Source organism: Salvelinus fontinalis, chromosome 6 (genome assembly GCF_029448725.1).
Source record: "Salvelinus fontinalis isolate EN_2023a chromosome 6, ASM2944872v1, whole genome shotgun sequence".
NCBI lineage: Eukaryota > Metazoa > Chordata > Actinopteri > Salmoniformes > Salmonidae > Salvelinus > Salvelinus fontinalis.
Window position 1 is genome coordinate 2,125,411 of NC_074670.1, and position 8,852 is coordinate 2,134,262.

Consider the following 8,852-nt stretch of genomic DNA (forward strand, 5'->3'; position numbering starts at 1 on the left):
ATAATTATGACTGTTTCCTGTACTGTCATACATCAGGAAATACAGATTATAATAATTATGACTGTTACCTGTACTGTCATACATCAGGAAATACAGATTATAATAATTATGACTGTTTCCTGTACTGTCATACATCAGGAAATACAGATTATAATAATTATGACTGTTTCCTGTACTGTCATACATCAGGAAATACAGATTATAATAATTATGACTGTTTCCTGTACTGTCATACATCAGGAAATACAGATTATAATAATTATGACTGTTTCCTGTACTGTCATACATCAGGAAATACAGATTATAATAATTATGACTGTTTCCTGTACTGTCATACATCAGGAAATACAGATTATAATAATTATGACTGTTTCCTGTACTGTCATACATCAGGAAATACAGATTATAATAATTATGACTGTTACCTGTACTGTCATACATCAGGAAATACAGATTATAATAATTATGACTGTTTCCTGTACTGTCATACATCAGGAAATGCAGATTATAATAATTATGACTGTTTCCTGTACTGTCATACATCAGGAAATACAGATGTATAATAATTATGACTGTTTCCTGTACTGTCATACATCAGGAAATACAGATTATAATAATTATGACTGTTACCTGTACTGTCATACATCAGGAAATACAGATGTATAATAATTATGACTGTTTCCTGTACTGTCATACATCAGGAAATACAGATTATAATAATTATGACTGTTACCTGTACTGTCATACATCAGGAAATACAGATGTATAATAATTATGACTGTTTCCTGTACTGTCATACATCAGGAAATACAGATTATAATAATTATGACTTTTTCCTGTACTGTCATACATCAGGAAATACAGATTATAATAGCTATGACTGTTACCTGTACTGTCATACATCAGGAAATACAGATTATAATAATTATGACCGTTACCTGTACTGTCATACATCAGGAAATACAGATTATAATAATTATGACTGTTACCTGTACTGTCATACATCAGGAAGTACAGATTATAATAATTATGACTGTTTCCTGTACTGTCATACATCAGGAAATACAGATTATAATAATTATGACTGTTTCCTGTACTGTCATACATCAGGAAATACAGATTATAATAATTATGACTGTTTCCTGTACTGTCATACATCAGGAATATGGACACTTTTACATCATGAAATACAGATTCAATAATGTGAAGAAAATATTAGTCACAGTCCTTTGATGAGCAGTGATTTTCATCTTCACACCCTCTGCCTGAAGATAAGGGTTTCTGACGTGACAGCAGGATGTGAACTGAGATACCTCCCCTCCCCCTCCCACCACTCCCCTCTCTCCCCTTCCTTCCTTCTTGACTCCCAAGAGCCTTTAGTTCCTTCCTGACTTCCAAGAGCCTTTAGTTCCTTCCTGACTCCCAAGAGCCTTTAGTTCCTTCCTGACTCCCAAGAGCCTTTAATTCCTTTCTTCCTGACTCCCAAGAGCCTTTAGTTCCTTCCTTCCTTCCTGACTTCCAATAGCCTTTAGTTCCTTCCTGACTCCCAAGAGCCTTTAGTTCCTTCCTTCCTGACTTCCAAGAGCCTTCAGTTCCTTCCTGACTTCCAAGAGCCTTCAGTTCCTTCCTTCCTGACTCCCAAGAGCCTTTAGTTCCTTCCTTCCTGACTCCCAAGAGCCTTTAGTTCCTTCCTTCTTGACTCCCAAGAGCCTTCAGTTCCTTCCTTCCTGACTTCCAAGAGCCTTCAGTTCCTTCCTGACTTCCAAAAGCCTTTAGTTCCTTCCTGACTCCTAAGAGCCTTTAGTTCCTTCCTGACTTCCAAGAGCCTTCAGTTCCTTCCTGACTCCCAAGAGCCTTTAGTTCCTTCCTTCCTGACTTCCAATAGCCTTTAGTTCCTTCCTGACTCCCAAGAGTCTTTAGTTCCTTCCTGACTCCCAAGAGCCTTTAGTTCCTTCCTTCTTGACTCCCAAGAGCCTTTAGTTCCTTTCTTCCTGACTCCCAAGAGCCTTTAGTTCCTTCCTGACTTCCAAAAGCCTTTAGTTCCTTCCTGACTCCTAAGAGCCTTTAGTTCCTTCCTGACTTCCAAGAGCCTTCAGTTCCTTCCTGACTCCCAAGAGCCTTTACTTCCTTCCTTCCTGACTTCCAATAGCCTTTAGTTCCTTCCTGACTCCCAAGAGCCTTTAGTTCCTTCCTTCCTGACTTCCAAGAGCCTTCAGTTCCTTCCTGACTCCCAAGAGCCTTCAGTTCCTTCCTTCCTGACTTCCAAGAGCCTTCAGTTCCTTCCTTCCTGACTCCCAAGAGCCTTTAGTTCCTTCCTTCTTGACTCCCAATAGCCTTTAGTTCCTTCCTTCTTGACTCCCAATAGCCTTTAGTTCCTTCCTTCCTGACTTCCAATAGTTCCTTCCTTCCTGACTTCCAAGAGTCTTTAGTTCCTTCCTGACTCCCAAGAGCCTTTAGTTCCTTCCTTCTTGACTCCCAAGAGCCTTTAGTTCCTTTCTTCCTGACTCCCAAGAGTCTTTAGTTCCTTCCTGACTCCCAAGAGCCTTTAGTTCCTTCCTTCTTGACTCCCAAGAGCCTTTAGTTCCTTTCTTCCTGTCTCCCAAGAGCCTTTAGTTCCTTCCTGACTTCCAAAAGCCTTTAGTTCCTTCCTGACTCCTAAGAGCCTTTAGTTCCTTCCTGACTCCCAAGAGCCTTCAGTTCCTTCCTGACTCCCAAGAGCCTTCAGTTCCTTCCTTCCTGACTTCCAATAGCCTTTAGTTCCTTCCTGACTCCCAAGAGCCTTTAGTTCCTTCCTTCCTGACTTCCATGAGCCTTCAGTTCCTTCCTGACTCCCAAGAGCCTTCAGTTCCTTCCTTCCTGACTTCCAAGAGCCTTCAGTTCCTTCCTTCCTGACTCCCAAGAGCCTTTAGTTCCTTCCTTCTTGACTCCCAATAGCCTTTAGTTCCTTCCTTCTTGACTCCCAATAGCCTTTAGTTCCTTCCTTCCTGACTTCCAATAGTTCCTTCCTTCCTGACTTCCAAGAGTCTTTAGTTCCTTCCTGACTCCCAAGAGCCTTTAGTTCCTTCCTTCTTGACTCCCAAGAGCCTTTAGTTCCTTTCTTCCTGACTTCCAATAGTTCCTTCCTTCCTGACTTCCAAGAGTCTTTAGTTCCTTCCTGACTCCCAAGAGCCTTTAGTTCCTTCCTTCTTGACTCCCAAGAGCCTTTAGTTCCTTTCTTCCTGACTCCCAAGAGCCTTTAGTTCCTTCCTGACTCCCAAGAGCCTTCAGTTCCTTCCTGACTCCCAAGAGCCTTCAGTTCCTTCCTGACTTCCAAAAGCCTTTAGTTCCTTCCTGACTCCTAAGAGCCTTTAGTTCCTTCCTGACTCCTAAGAGCCTTTAGTTCCTTCCTGACTCCCAAGAGCCTTCAGTTCCTTCCTGACTCCCAATAGCCTTTAGTTCCTTCCTTCTTCACCAGTGTTCAGTTTCTGTGACCATGAATCATCTTTCCAAACACAGCCAACTACCAAACTGCTGCATCCGGGTCTTGGTGACTGTGAAGAAGTATCTGTTTAACATCCGTTATCTGCTCTCTAACATTACTAATGAGGAAATCCATCTTTTTCCAATATCATGTGTTCTTAAGCGTTTCAAGATGACTACAGTGGCAAGGATAGGACAAACATTTCATTATCATAGTGGCAGACAGTGCAACCATCCAAGATTGTTCTGAGCAATCCATTGACGTCAGACGATGTCTTATACAGTAATTAGCAAGCTGTTGTCTGTGTACCGCTACTGAGTCTAAAGAGTTTCAAATAAACGGTCTAGAAACCTTGGCAGGAGACAGAGAGGTTTTCAATTAATACAACTTTTGATAAATAAACTGCAAAAAAAAGCCAAATGTAAATGAAACAAGCTCAAGCTTTCGTTTTACACGACACAGGGACTTTTGCATGTTTCCCAAATGTCATCCTATATAGTGCACTACTGTTGACCCCTATTCCCTATGAGCCCTGGTCAAACGTAGTGCACCACACACAGGGAATAGGGAACCATTTGAGACACAGCCTCCGTTCAGAAACATTCCAACTAACAGCCTTTAGAATGGGACAATAATGAATAATGTTGGCTGCAACCGCAGAAGTTATTGCCTCTTCGCTGTATCCCTAATGACTCATTAAATAACATTTTAAAAAGCCCATTAATTCTCATACTTTCAATTCATGTAACTCTCAATTCATTTTACGAACTGTAGTTAATTCTTCAGTGACAAATGGAACACCTGCTCTTTCCATGACACAGACTGACCAGGTGAATCCAGGTGAAAGATATGATCCCTTATTGATGTCACTTGTTAAATCCACTTCAATCAGTGTAGATGAAGGGGAGGAGTTAAAGAATGATTTTTAAGCGTTGAGACAATTGACCCATCAAATCAAATGAAATGCTATTGGTCACATACACGTGTTTAGCAGATGTAAATGCGAGTGTAGAGAAACTCTTATGCTTCTAGTTCCGACAGTGCAGCAATATCTAACAAGATACATTGTGTATGTGTGCCATTCAGGGGGTGAATGGGCAAGACAAAATATTTCAGGTCCTTTGAACGGGGTATGGGAGTAGGTGTTACAATATAACTCTGGTACTACAGTATAACTCTGGTACTACAGTATAACTACAGTATAACTTTGGTACTACAGTATAACTATGGTACTACAGTATAACTACAGTATAACTCTGGTACTACAGTATAACTCTGGTACTACAGTATAACTCTGGTACTACAGTATAACTTTGGTACTACAGTATAACTTTGGTACTACAGTATAACTCCGGTACAACAGTATAACTACAGTATATCTTTGGTACTACAGTACAACTCTGGTACTACAGTATAACTCTGGTACTACAGTATAACTACAGTATAACTCTGGTGTTACAGTATAACTACAGTACAACTCTGGTACTACAGTATAACTCTGGTACTACAGTATAACTACAGTATAACTCTGGTGTTACAGTATAACTACAGTATAACTCTGGTACTACAGTATAACTACATTATAACTCTGGTGTTACAGTATAACTACAGTATAACTATGGTACTACAGTATAACTCTGGTACTACAGTATAACTACAGTATAACTCTGGTACTACAGTATAACTACAGTATAACTATGGTGTTACAGTATATCTACAGTATAACTCTGGTACAACAGTATAACTACAGTATAACTCTGGTGTTACAGTATAACTACAGTATAACTCTGGTACTACAGTATAACTACAGTATAACTCTGGTACTACAGTATATCTACAGTATAACTCTGGTACAACAGTATAACTACAGTATAACTCTGGTGTTACAGTATAACTACAGTATAACTCTGGTACTACAGTATAACTACAGTATAACTATGGTGTTACAGTATATCTACAGTATAACTCTGGTACAACAGTATAACTACAGTATAACTCTGGTACTACAGTATAACTACAGTACAACTCTGATGTTACAGTATAACTCTGGTACTACAGTATAACTATGGTACTACAGTATAACTGTGGTACTACAGTATAACTACAGTATAACTGTGGTACTACAGTATAACTACAGTATAACTCTGGTACTACAGTATAACTCTGGTACTACAGTATAACTGCAGTATAACTACAGTATAACTTTGGTACTACAGTATAACTCTGGTACTACAGTATAACTACAGTATAACTACAGTGTCATTTTGGTACTACAGTATAACTACAGTATAATTTTGGTACTACAGTATAACTCTGGTACTACAGTATAACTATGGTACTACAGTATAACTCTATAACTACAGTATAACTCTGGTACTACAGTATAACTACAGTATAATTTTGGTACTACAGTATAACCCTGGTACTACAGAATAACTCTGGTACTACAGTATAACTACAGTACAACTCTGGTGTTACAGTATAACTATGGTACTACAGTATAACTACAGTATAACTATGGTACTACAGTATAACTACAGTATAACTATGGTACTACAGTATAACTACAGTATAACTATGGTACTACAGTATAACTCTATAACTACAGTATAACTCTGGTACTACAGTATAACTACAGTATAACTACAGTATAATTTTGGTACTACAGTATAACCCTGGTACTACAGTATAACCCTGGTACTACAGTATAACTCTGGTACTACAGTATGACTACAGTACAACTCTGGTGTTACAGTATAACTATGGTACTAGAGTATAACTACAGTATAACTCTGGTACTACAGTATAACTCTGGTACTACAGTATAACTCTGGTACTACAGTATAACTCTGGCACTACAGTATAACTACAGTATAACTCTGGTACTACAGTATAACTCTGGTACTACAGTATAACTACAGTATAACTCTGGTACTACAGAATAACTACAGTATAACTCTGGTACTACAGTATAACTACAGTATAACTCTGGTACTACAGTATAACTCTGGTACTACAGTATAACTACAGTATAACTCTGGTACTACAGTATAACTCTGGTACTACAGTATAACTACAGTATAACTCTAGTACTACAGTATAACTACAGTATAACTCTGGTACTACAGTATAACTCTGGTACTACAGTATAACTACAGTATAACTCTAGTACTACAGTATAACTACAGTATAACTCTGGTACTACAGTATAACTCTGGTACTACAGTATAACTACAGTATAACTCTGGTACTACAGTATAACTACAGTACAACTCTGGTACTACAGTATAACTCTGGTACTACAGTATAACTCTGGTACTACAGTATAACTCTGGTACTACAGTGTAACCCTGGTACTACAGTATAACTGCAGTATAACTCTGGTAATACAGTATAACCCTGGTACTACAGTATAACCCTGGTACTACAGTATAACTCTATAACTACAGTATAACTATGGTACTACAGTATAACCCTGGTACTACAGTATAACTATTGTACTACAGTATAACTACAGCACAAGCACTTACAATAAACCATCACCGACAAGAACATGAGGTGGAACAGAGGGTTAAATACACAACATGTAATTGATGGGATTGGAACCAGGTGTGATGGAAGACAAGACAAAACCAATGGAAAATTAAAAGAGGATCAGCGATGGCTAGAAGGTCGGTGACTTCGACCGCCGAACGTCACCCGAGCAAGGAGAGGGACCAACTTGTGACAGGTACTACAGTATATCTACAGTATAACTCTGGTACTACAGTATACCTACAGTATAACTCTGGTACTACAGTATAACTCTGGTACTACAGTATACCTACAGTATAACTCTGGTACTACAGTATACCTACAGTATAACTATGGTACTACAGTAACTCTGGTACTACAGTATAACTCTGGTACTACAGTATAACTCTGGTACTACAGTATAACTTTGGTACTACAGTATAACTCTGGTACTACAGTATAATTCTGGTACTACAGTATACCTACAGTATAACTCTGGTACTACAGTATAACTCTGGTACTACAGTATACCTACAGTATAACTCTGGTACTACAGTATACCTACAGTATAACTATGGTACTACAGTAACTCTGGTACTACAGTATAACTCTGGTACTACAGTATAACTCTGGTACTACAGTATAACTCTGGTACTACAGTATAACTACAGTATAACTCTGGTACTACAGTATAACTACAGTATAACTCTGGTACTACAGTATATCTACAGTATAACTCTGGTACTACAGTATAACTCTGGTACTACAGTATAACTCTGGTACTACAGTATAACTGCAGTATAACTCTGGTACTACAGTATAACTACAGTATAACTCTGGTACTACAGTATAACTCTGGTACTACAGTATAACTCTGGTACTACAGTATAACTCTGATACTACAGTATAACTACAGTATAACTCTGGTACTACAGTATAACTCTGATACTACAGTATAACTACAGTATAACTCTGGTACTACAGTATAACTCTGATACTACAGTATAACTACAGTATAACTCTGGTACTACAGTATAACTACAGTATAACTCTGGTACTGCAGAATAACTCTGGTACTACAGTGTAACTCTGGTACTGCAGTATAACTCTGGTACTACAGTATAACTCTGGTACTACAGTATAACTCTGGTACTACAGTATACCTATGGTACTACAGTATAACTCTGGTACTACAGTATAACTACAGTATAACTCTGGTACTACAGTATAACTACAGTATAACTCTGGTACTACAGTATATCTACAGTATAACTCTGGTACTACAGTATAACTCTGGTACTGCAGTATAACTCTGGTACTACAGTATAACTCTGGTACTACAGTATAACTACAGTATAACCCTGGTACTACAGTATAACTACAGTATAACTCTGGTACTACAGTATAACTACAGTATAACCCTGGTACTACAGTATAACTACAGTATAACTCTGGTACTACAGTATAACTACAGTATAACTCTGGTACTACAGTATAACTCTGGTACTACAGTATAACTCTGGTACTACAGTATATCTACAGTATAACTATGGTACTACAGTATAACTACAGTATAACTCTGGTACTACAGTATAACTACAGTATAACTCTGGTGTTACAGTATAACTACAGTATAACTCTGGTACTACAGTATAACTCTGGTGTTACAGTATATCTACAGTATAACCCGGGTACTACAGTATAACTACAGTATAACTCTGGTACTACAGTATAACTCTGGTACTACAGTATAACTCTGGTGTTACAGTATATCTACAGTATAACTATGGTACTACAGTATAACTACAGTATTACTCTTGTACTACAGTATGGCTCCGTACAGAAAACAGCACTGTACTGTGACCAGTTAGGAAATTAA